This window comes from Phoxinus phoxinus (genome assembly GCF_949152265.1).
Source record: "Phoxinus phoxinus genome assembly, chromosome: 5".
In the NCBI taxonomy this organism is placed as follows: Eukaryota; Metazoa; Chordata; class Actinopteri; order Cypriniformes; family Leuciscidae; genus Phoxinus; species Phoxinus phoxinus.
In genome coordinates, this window is record NC_136880.1 from 41,518,180 (window position 1) to 41,530,679 (window position 12,500).

The following is a 12,500-nucleotide window of genomic DNA, read 5'->3' on the forward strand; positions in this document are numbered from 1 at the left end:
ACATATTATTCATATTTTGAATTAAGAATTTTAAATGAGTAAAAAAACAAAACTAGAGCTTAATAAAACATTTTGTTTAAACCTTAATGGAACAAGTGAATGGACCATTTCAGATTACAGTATGGGATTCATATTTATAAAAAAGTATATATATGTGTTTAAATTTATGAATTTATATATTTCTGACTGAATTGTTCCATTAGGATTTATACGAAATATTTTATTACGTAATATTACGTTATTTAAAATTCAAAATATGAATACAGTAATATGTAAGGATTTTTCAATGTAATTTGATGGAATTTCACTATTAATTGAAATTCTTACATTTCATAAAAACACTTTTATATTCAGTAAATCTTAAATATCCTGTTTCATTCATGCTGCTCAGAAATCTCATAAAAAATCTGCACAATTACATAAATAAATATATAAATAATACATAATTGATTTAATAGTAAATTATATATGTTATTAATAGCCTATATATTTATATATAAATTTATGTAATAATAAACTAAACAAATATATAAACAAAAACTATTTGCACACAAATCTCATCTATACTTTATGTGGCGATTTTAATGTGTGTGTGTGTGTACAGTATATATATATGGAAACTTTTTTTCACATCCAATAGTTTTCCTGGTTGATCTCATCTGGTTTGATCCACACTCAAGTGTTTGGTTCAGTGTTAATAACAGGGTTGGTCGGAGATACGAGAAGCTGCTTATGGGAAAATGGAAAAAGTGGAAATCTGAGCCAAGGAAAAGTCTGAGATGGGAATGTTTGTGCAAAACGAAATAAGCTGTTCATGCATGCTTGAAACAAGATGTTTTCTATATATTCTGGATAATTATGAATGTATCATTTGTCCCATGCAACTGTTGTCCCAACGCTCCCTTTAATTCTCACATAATCAAATCATTTCAACTCAAATCAATATTCCATGTCTACTTATTTATTGATGGATTTATTTGGTAAGTGGTAAGTTGCCATTTAATACAAGACACATGCATCCCAATCCCAATCTATTTTGAAATAATGACTGGCTGTGCATTATCTCTTAAGATGATCTCTCTTGTATCACTGTTCAGGTTTAGAAAGATCTCTGGTTTGATGCTGATATTCGTGAGGAAGATGATGGTCTGGAGATGCTCAGCTCAGACAGGAGATGTAACAGCTGCCGGGTCTTAAAATACAGTCCAGAATGAAATCATAACATTTTTAAAAGCCTATGCAACACAAAACACAACAACTGCCGTAATCCAGCCGGAATGAGTGACGAATCTGATACAAGAGTCTCGGATAATGAAACATCTTATTGCTCAGAGGACCTGTAGCCCTATAGATATATACTACTGTAATACTAAATACAAATCACTATAAAGTTTGGAGTCACTGTGATATTTTGGGAAAAATTATACTTTTATTATGCATTAAATTGATCAAAAGTTACATTAAGGACATTTATAATGTTAGTCTATTTCAAATAAATGCTGTTCTTTTAAACTTTCTATTATTTTAAGCTTGCATAACTTGTTTTAACATTGATAATAAACAGAAATGTTTGATCTGCATATGTAGATGATTTCTGAAGGATCATGTGACACTAAAGACTGGAGTAATGATGCTGAAAATTCAGCTTTGATCACAGGAATAAATTACACTTTACTATATATTCACATAGAAAACAGCAATTTTAAATTATAATAATATTTCACAATCTTTACTGTATTTTTGATCAAATAAATGCAGCCTTGATGAGCAGAAAAGACTTCTTTCAAAAAACATTTAAAAATTGTACAACAAACTTATCAATGATAGATGTGTAGAGAGAGAGACTTTGACTTTAAGATCACTTTATTTACAAAAATATTAAAGATAACACTTTTAGTCAAAATATTTTTTTTAACCAACTAGAATGAGAGCAATGGATTTAAAAACAAAACAACCACAGAGTCTCAAGACATGAAAAAGCATCTTAGAGAGAGAGAGAGAGAGAGAGAGAGAGAGAGAGAGAGAGAGAGAGAGAGAGAGAGAGAGTGAAAGGGAAAAAGATCCTCCCACAGGAAGTGCATCCACTCTCCTCATGCCCTTATATGGTAAAAACACCCAAAAAAGCATGTGGGCATCTTGGGAATAGACGGATTTGATACTGTGAGTCAAGAGCATAGCTGAGGTCCTGAGAATGAAGCCGGAGACCGACAGCAAACACTTCACGTCTGCAAACAGCTTTACACTCACAAACTAAAACCATAAAAAACTGAAACTGAAAAAACAAAACAAAAAAAAAACAGACATATTTATAAAAAAGCTAGTTAAACTAAAACCATTTAAAAAAAAATTAAAAAATAAAGTAAACTGAAATAAAATAAAATATATACAAATTAACTTTATTTGTCAAGGAAACATTTCTCATTTTCATTTAGTGTAACTTGATGTACTAAAATAACTCAAATTAAAACAAATAAAAATGAGAAAAACCCACAAATGATGTACTTAAACCTTCAAGTAAAATGAAAATTAAAAAAAAGGGAAAAAAGTGATAAAAACTAGTATCTCAGTAAAATACCAGGCAAAATCATAAAAAAAAATATTATGTAATACTAGATTCAACTAATTTTAAAAATAATTTCTGTTGAAATAACTTGTACATGCAATTTGATTGTACTTAAAAATGTAAGGCATCAGGTTTTTTTACATGCAGTGCACAAAGAGTTTAAATAATCATTTTCTTTCTGCACTGTAAAAAATGTGGCTGCGATTAGTTATAACAACTTAAAATTCGTTGAGAACTTAATCTAACTAAAGTTAATTAAACTTAATATTTTAAGTCAAGCATGAACACATACATTTTAAAGTTGAAACAATATTGGATTTTAAGTTGTGATAAATAATCGCAGCAATTTTTTTTACAGTACAATACACAGAATCATCAGCTCCATAGGTTATGACAGGTTCATCTGACACTTGAATCCTTATTAGCTATATCCATTTAAGCTGTAAACTCTCCCAGCACTGTTAGTTGAGCTGCAAGAACTCAAATATAAGTAGTAGTGTGTGTTGCTGTACATGCAACAGCTCCTTATTATATCTCTGAGCTCACGAGCTTCCATCGGTCCCGCAGGAGCCTCGGATCCTTCAGTCACAGTCACGTTTAAAGTTCAAGGGTGTTTGTGCTTCTCAAGGCTGTGGAACAACTTATGACTGTCTGTTCATGTATGCAGTGTTAATAACATATTCAGAAGAATGCAAGACTCATTTATTCTGAGTTGGCAAAACTCAAAAAATGTAAGGCGATCAGTTGCCTCCAATGTTTTAAAGTTAAATGGTAACTGTCGCCAAAATTGAACCTAGGCTCTTTTTGTTAATCTACCCGAGTCAAACATTCGTGTAAAAGCATAATTAGAATGGAAACGCCACTTTTAAGATTGACCGTATTTTCATTTTAGCTCAAAATGCCTTTTGAATGGGAGTGCACGGGGCACGACTATGATAGCATCAAAGAAAGGTTTTGTACGACTCACTTTATCAGATATTATTTCCAGTTAAATAATCCCTGTTCACTTGTCGCCTGTCAATTACGTAATATCCGCGGTATCCCTGGTTTCCGCTCGTAGTACTGCCATAGTAACCATGGTGACAGACGGGGACAACTGCGTAACGTCTAGCGGCGCGCTCACGCTGTTGTTGTTTCGTTCAAACATTATGGACCATGGCAAGCAGACTTTGGGACAAAAAGGAGAACTAACACGAGTATCAATATCAGCGTGGCATTTTCGAGATGCCGAGAGCTAAGCGTCCGCGACTAACTTCGACTCGACAGAGACGCAACTCTTACTATATTAGACAGGTGAGCAAATGTACATAAAACTAATCAATGTTATATTTCAACATGATGAAATGTTAGAATATGATCTGTATGTTATTCTAATGTTGATCTAGCTAACTGCTAGTCTCATATAGCCAACAACCTAACACATAGAATAACATTATTTATAACTTTCAACACACTCAATTGCAGTTTAGTGTGATAGTGTAGAGCGAGTGAGACAGCGCTGCGTTACCTCACAAGTTTCATTCGTCTAATAAACTGTCTTGTGTGAGTATTAATACAGCGCTTGCGGGTCCTTATTCCTTTATATCCGCGGGACTCGCGTGTGGCGCTGATATCTGTCTCTCATTAACAATCACGCCCTGCTTCATTCCACACAGTCATGATAAAAACATCAATGTATTCACTCATCCATAAACATTATTAGATCCATCGCCATGACGACAAGATCCATAATTCTGCTTATGCGTCATCAAACTAGGTTAGCGACCCCGGCGGCAAAAAAATTACATATTGTATCTTTAACAGAAATTCTTCTAAATTAGCATAACAAAACATGAATCACTACTAAATCTCCCACTTAATATTAATCTTGCACAAAAAGCCCCCCATTATGTTACACTTAATTTTACACATTTACTCTCCCTTTCGAGTGCCATCGGCAAAGCATGCTGGGAAATAGCCGTCTCATCCCAGCCGTTCCAGTTAAACTCAAGTTTGTCTAAATTAAAAGAAATAATTTTATAAAACTCAAAAAACTATGAAACAGTTCAGTTTCCTTAAAATTTACCAGTTCTGTGAACTTGAAAGAAAAAGAAAGTGCTAAATACTCATAAAAGTTCATTTGACTGAACTATAGTTTAATTTAAGTTTGTCCTACTCAAACCAATTAATTATTTTGAGCGTTAAGGTTTATTACGTTCTTTATAGGAAGCTCATTTCACATAGCTTTAAGTTTGAAAAATACATAAAATACAGGCAGAATATGTGGAACTACACACTACTGTTCAAAAGTTTGGGGTCAGTGAGAATATTTTAAAGAAATAAAGAGTTTTAATGAGCAAGAATGCATTAAATTCATCAAAAGTGTCAATAAATATTTATAATGCATTTGAATGCTGTTCTTTTGAACTTTCTATTCATCAAAGATTTCTGAAAAAAGTATCAAGGTTTCCACAAAAATATGAAGCAGTATATGAACTGTTTTCAACATTGATAATAATCATAAATGTTTCTTGAGCAGTAAATCATCATATTAGAATGATTTCTGAAGGATCATGTGACACTGAATGCATGATCATCATAGTTTACACCAATATAGTATTGTTCATTTGGTACTGAAAAAAAAAACAGACCGATTTGGAACTCTAGATTTGGAACTTTTTGAACTCTAGATTTGGAACTTTTGGAACTCTAGATTTGGAACTTTGGAACTCTAGATTTGGAACTTTTGGAACTCTAGATTCGGAACTTTTGGAACTCTAGATTCGGAACTTTGGAACTCTAGATTTGGAACTTTGGAACTCTAGATTTGGAACTTTTGGAACTCTAGATTTGGAACTTTAGAACTCTAGATTTGGAACTTTAGAACTATACATTTATGATGATTTTACAACTGCAGTAAGTAATTTTTTGAGAGTTTCTTATAGCAGAAGAGTAAAGCATGTTTTATGAGGATCATAATGAGTCCGAGACCTCAGGGACATGAAATCTCTCCCGTTCCTCCTCCAGGAACACCTGAATCCTGCATTCTTCCTTCTGCCTGAGATGATTTAGAGAGATCATGACCTGGACGTGTTGTATAGCCCTTTTAAGGGGTTTAGAGTTGCAGAAGTGAGCGTGAGCATTGTGATCCTGCCGTAGACCGTGAGTCACTCCTTCAGAACGCCACACGAGTTCATATTACATGAGCTGGACGTGTAAGATATGAGAGTAATGTCTGAATGCTGATGTCTTCAGCCACACACACATCCGACCTCGGAGGACTTCGACACACTGCAAAAAGAGATGAATGTATTGCACAATACCAGTATGAGACTGAGATATTAAAACATCTTAAATGAAGCTACTGTGCTGGTTTAACCCCTAAAGACACATTTTTGGGGCATCTGACTCTCATGTATTTCTTTTTGTTTAGCATTTTAAAGAGGAGATCTTTATAAGAGGTCATTGTTGTTTTTGTGCTCTACTAGAACAGGTTTTCATGATTTAATGTTGATTATTTTCCCCATATTCTCCATTGTTGCGGCTCCTCTCTTCCCAGTCTGTCAGTAACGCTCTGTTCACTTCCTGTCTCTATGAAGCCCCTCCTTCTGAAAAGCACACTGTGCTCTGATTGGTCGGCTGGAGCAGTGTGTTGTGATTGGTCAAGCACTTTGAGTGTGTTTGGGAAATGTGAGTTTCAACACACTGGCTGCGTCAGAAAGCCATTAAGGCACATCAAAAATCCAATAGTTTCTTTAGAAAGTTTAACTTGGATGTTTTAAACTTACAAATTAAATTTTGTCTACATCTAATATTCCATATAACAAGGTTTAGCCATTTAAATTGCTGATAAATAAAAAATAAAAAAACAGTTCATGCCAACATGAAATCAAAGTTCACCCTATTTATTTTCTTAAATGGGTGGTTGATTATGATTTGACTTTTCTAACTGTAGTTAGTGTGTAATGTTGCTGTTTGATCATAAACAACATCTGCAAAGTTACAACGCTCAAAGTTCAGAGCAAAGGGAGATATTTGCTTTTAAAGAAATAGCTTTTTAAGAACTACAACAAACGGCTGGTAGGAACTACACGACATTCCTCCCGGGTTAGTGACATCACCAACCCTAATTTACATAAACCCCGCCCCCGGAACACGATTTATAGATTATCAAGACAGAATATGCTAATCAATGACTAGAAGATAACTACACATAAGCTGCATAAATTCATCAACTAACCATTCAGAAATGTCCTGTTCTTCTACATGTTGTCACTTCTTCTTGAGTCTCTCCATCATTGTCTGACTCCAGTTTGAACATGAAAGGCTAAAAGTTTGTGAAATGTTCAGTGTGTGTGTGTGTGTGTGTGTGTGTGTGTGTGTGTGTGTGTGTGTGTGTGTGTGACAGGTAAAAGGACACAAGCTCTTGAAGCTCCGCCTCCTGTGTCGGGAGCAGCAGCTCATTTGCATTTAAAGGGAGAGACTTTTACACGGTGTGTTTTTGCTCACCCTCAAAAAGTGACTTTAACATGTTATATAAAAATATCTGTGGGGTATTTTGAGCTAAAACTTCACACACACATTCTCGGGACATCAGAGACGTATTATACATCTTGTGAAAAGGGTATTATACCACCCCATTTTCCAGGTTGTATTGCGATAAGTGTTTCAAAACGGACACCCAGATCATTTTGATTTTCTTTTTTTCAGATAATGTACCAGAGTAATGGAGATAAAATAGAGTTTCAGTCTGGATTGCTGCATTTATTTATGTGAAGTATGTAAGATGAAATTTCAAAAGTAAGCAATCTCATAACTGAACAGGAAAACTAAAGAAAAATCAGTCATATTTCATCATATTCCACATATAATTAGGGCATAAAAATTCTGGCATCATGAACATATTGGCCAATAGATTAAAAGCGCTGATCATATAGTGCATTAGTTCACACTGATAAAGGAACAGTTCATGCATGGTCAACTTTTACTTTTTATTTTTAATGGAAAAGCCTCCGCAAATGTTTCTTTTGTGCTTCAGAAAAAGAGTATTATTGTTCTGAAACATCTTAATGGTCAGTAAATGATGACAGGACCTTCATCTTTCCCTTTAAAAGTCAGAATTAATTGTAGTTTTAAATTTTGTGATATGATAGAATCTAGTAATGCAATATACAAATATTTTAAAAATACCTTAAATAAATAAAAGACACATATGGGCAGTTATTGAAACTTGAAAAATTATAATATGGTGCAAAAGTTCATTTATTTCAGTAATTCAACTTAAAAGGTGAAACTAATATATTATATAGACTCATTACATGCAAAGTGAGATATTTCAAGCCTTTATTTGTTATAATTTTGATGATTATGGCTTACAGCTTATGAAAAGCTTTTCACAATATTCTAATTTTGAATTTGGGGTTTTCATAACCTGTAAGCCATAATTATCAAAATTATAACAAATAAATGCTTGAAATATCTCACTTTGCATGTAATGAGTCTATAATATTAGTTTCACCTTTTAAGGTGAATTACTGAAATAAATTAACTTTTGCACCATATTCAATTTTTTCAAGTTTCACCTGGCTGTGCCTGATACTAAAACTATAGTATTTTTTATTAATATTTTGAATTAGTCTTCCGCTGTCATTTTCATTTTATGAACCTAATGTTTAAATTAATTGAGTTTGATTATCAATGAACTAACAAAAACATATATTCAATTCAAATTGCATTTCATGCAATATGTTAAACTTTACAGCCCATAGTCATGCATAAATTACCTTTTCCTAAGTCAGAGGTCAAAAGTCATATTCTTGGTAACCCTGGTGAGGAATGATGGCTGCGTTCCAAACCGCATACTCAATGAGTAGGTACTTAATTTCAATAAGTACTTACTTAACGAGCGCTAAAAGAGTAGGTACTTTATAGCCAAATCTCGTTAAGTATGAATGCGAACCGGACATCTGCCATGTTGACGTTATCATGTGACCTACGACGCGTTATCACAAGTGCAACAACTTAAAAGATTTGAACGACACGTTTAATTCATCTATCTGTAAATATCTTGATATTGATTAAACTTGCTCATTTTATGGTCTTTTTAAAGAAACTGCTGCCCATTTATTTTGAGAATACATTTAGGGTTGATTTAAGTTCTTATATTTAACCCTACTCATGTGACCCACCGTTTTATCCTTAACGATATTATTTATTTTTATTACGAAATCCCAAAATTGTCATCTCTTGAATATGTTGTTAATTTCTTTAGCCTATTTTATATCCAAACATTTTCATCCACAAGCAAAAGTGGCTTACCGTGACAAATACTGACCGATACTTAATTATATTACTTTTTACTGAAAAAAATCAATAAAACAAACAAAATGTAATGTATGTCATATGACATAGCTATGCATGAATACACTCTAGATGTGTATATTGTGAACATATCTACATTTTCATTCAAACAATTAATTAAATAATGATATTTGATTTACTGACAACAATGATAAATATTAATAAAGGAGTAAATTAATGAATGAAAGTCACCATCACATAATAAACAAATGCAAGTCAACACATGAAACAAAGCTTTATTCAAACTACAATCATGTATATAGGCTACAGGCACTGAACCACATCTACTGCCATCTCAACACAGCGGTTCCCATTCTGCGGCTTTATTCTGATGAACCAGCGGACCGCCAGAGGTGAGCCGTGCCGGAGTGCCGGAGTTTGTTGCGTGATGTGTTGCGCTTCACGATCTGAGGCAATAAGGGCCGGTGGAGAGATGGAGGGACTCATAAGGGCCGGTGGAGTGATGGAGGGACTCGTACATGGCACCATCTCCAGGATTCAGCTCTGTGCTCCTCATCCTCAGAGCTCACACCAGTCTGCTGACATTTCAGATCCTACAAAAATGCACAAACATAACACAAAAGCAGTAGTTTTAACAGCACAATGTCATTTGATTTCAGTATTATTTAGCAGACAAGAACACTTTTTTTCCACAAATGCCACCATCATCTTTCCTTGCAGGTCCTGCTCCACCACAACAGCTGAGCAGCAAATGCACAGAAATCAAGAATCAGAAAGGTGCTGTAATAACTCTGTTTGAAATTACAATAATTAAAATAAACTACAACTTAATATTTAAATTATTATTAATTTCTGTAGTATACTCACTCAAAGCCTTTGATGACAGCATCAGCTTCATGAGCCTCTCTCCACCGGATAAACACACATCTGTTCTTCTGTCCCTGTAACATCCAGACAAGACTCCCATAACCTCTGTGATTTATGAGCTCAACACTACATTTACATGTTGAGGTTGTTTTAACTTTTTATCCAACATACATGTTCCTCAATTTATCAACAGTACTAATGGACAAATAAAATAGATAACTTATGTTTAGTTACTTTATAGATATGTTCTACATAATAGCACACATATCACTCAGATGGATATTTCATGTTGTGATGTGCTCTTCTGCAATACTTATAAAAGATGTTCCTGTCAGATGTAAATAGACGTTTAAAATAAGCGTCTTTAAGATGTTTATGGTTATGTAAATCCACGTTAGAGACGTAACTTACGTGTCCTTACTGCAGCTCCCGTCAGCTAGAGCTAACGTTATACATAATAAAACGTGTTTTTACAGCCAAATCACAATCATACTATACTGTCTAACTCCTTTACACCTTCAACAGTTAAAACGTTTACTCTATAGTAGTTTAACACATGCAATTTTAACACAAGGAACCGTGTTTACTCACATTTGAAACCCCGCGCGTCGCTGATCTCCGTGATGTTTGATAATGACGTATCCTCTCGCGTGGCCTCCTGGGATAGAAGAGTATCCACCGGTTGAGCACTCAAAAATCTGGCTGGAAGCAGTAAGCCATCCGGGAACTTCTCGCCTACTCTTTTATGAATACTGATGTTTCGAACGTACTGCTTCCTTCACGTACTGTTTTCGCCTACTATATAGTAGGAAAGTAGGCATATTGGAACGCACTTAAGTCCGAATCTCGCGATAATTAGTACGTGCCCCAGGTAATTCTCGCCTACTCTTTTGGATTCATACATACTTTTTCGCTCGCCTACTCTTTTTCCCATACTAAATAGTAGGGAAGTATGCGGTTTGGAATGCAGCCCATGTCATTGCTGATTGACAGCTGCCCTCTCGCGGTGAGATCTGGAATAACACACTCTTCAACGACACGTGACTCTCAAAACCTCAGGCATCATAGAAGAGAAGTGCTGTATCTTGTCAGTAGGGGGCGTTATAGTACATAAAGAAATTCTTATTGGGCCTTATTTGCTTATAATGTTTGAATCTGAACGATTATCATATTCATATCCCACGATGATACTTCAATGCACATTATCTGCAGCTTTAGGAAACACAAGACAGACCCAACGATGCACTACAGACACTTTTGAGTCCGCGGGCTGATTTTATCAGATTTTTTATGAAAACTAACAGATTTCAACTTTTTTTTTTAAATGTTTGTTAGAAGATCACATTAAAACAACATTCATATTTTAGTTGTGCATAGATTACAACCGTCTCTCAGTTGTGGGATCATTTTCAGCATATAGCCAACAATTTTCCCAGTCATAAAGTTTTTGCAAAGGTTATACCGGTTCGCTCTGTGTTCTTAAAGCTGTTATGATTATGTTTTATCAATAGAATGAAATGAAAATGAAAGATGACACTGAGCCTCGGGTTACAGAGATGTTTCTCTTCACTGCTGGTAAAACCAGATGGAAACCAGTGAACCTGTTTTACTACCTCTTTTTAAATAAACATCATTACTGTAAGAAAAAAGAAAAGATTTTTCAAAGTTGTACGTTAAAGATAATTGGAGGATGTTTTACAAGAAGATTGCCTTTCTACTTTAAAATTTCATGTTTATTTTAGCGTGTTACTTAAGTAATTAATTGTGAAATTTACTAGCAATTTCTGAGTGATTTCCCCCCAGATTTCACATATTGCATGCGTTTTGAATGTTAGTTGGATTTCTCTGCATTAGACAGAAAGATATAAATGCAAAAAGTATACAAAATATAAGAAACGTCATTTATTGTACATACAAATACAAAAACACCCTTTACAGGAAAGGTTTGAAGTGATAAAACAAAACCTCACTCTTAAAATGTTCTATAGTGTTCTTGAATCACTTTTATATAACTTTTTATTGTTCTATATTATTAGAAATGTCTTAATATTTTCATGTTTAATGGGTTATTTCAGTTTTTCTAGTGATAAAGTGTTTGCGAGCTGTTTAATTCATAAAATGTAATTAAAATTAACAATTAATTAAAACTAAATTAATTAATTGAAACTAAATCCCACTAATGGGAATCCCTAAAAGGTTATATTTATTACCACAAATGTGGTAATGTTCAGCTTTTGCATAAACCGAAGGAGGACTGAAGATCACAGAGAGGAAGAAAGATCATAAATGAGATTCTCAATCGTTCCTCCCAAATAACAATTATATTATAAAGATGGTCTTCTTCTTCTTCTTCTTCTTCTTCTTCTTCTTCTTCTTCTTCTTCTTCTTCTTCTTCTTCTCAGAGATAAAGACTCTATAGTAAAAAAGACCATCATGCTGAATGAGAATATTATAATCAGCAAAACAAACAATAAATTAAAGCCCAATATTTAGGCTACACTTCAATATTGCTTCAGTTTTTACCCCATATAGGCCAATACTTTTATATAATACACCAAAGATTCCTTGCCAACAAATCCTAAATGAATGCTAAATGGATCAACTGAAATAGCATTACTTTATGCTTTGACAAGTGAAATAAAGAAAACAAACTATGTCTGAATAAACTATAATTATGTTTGAAGTTTGTTTCTCCTCAGCAATAAAGAATTCAACTGATCATCAGATATACAATCAGATATAATATAACCAGTTCAATTATGAATGAGTC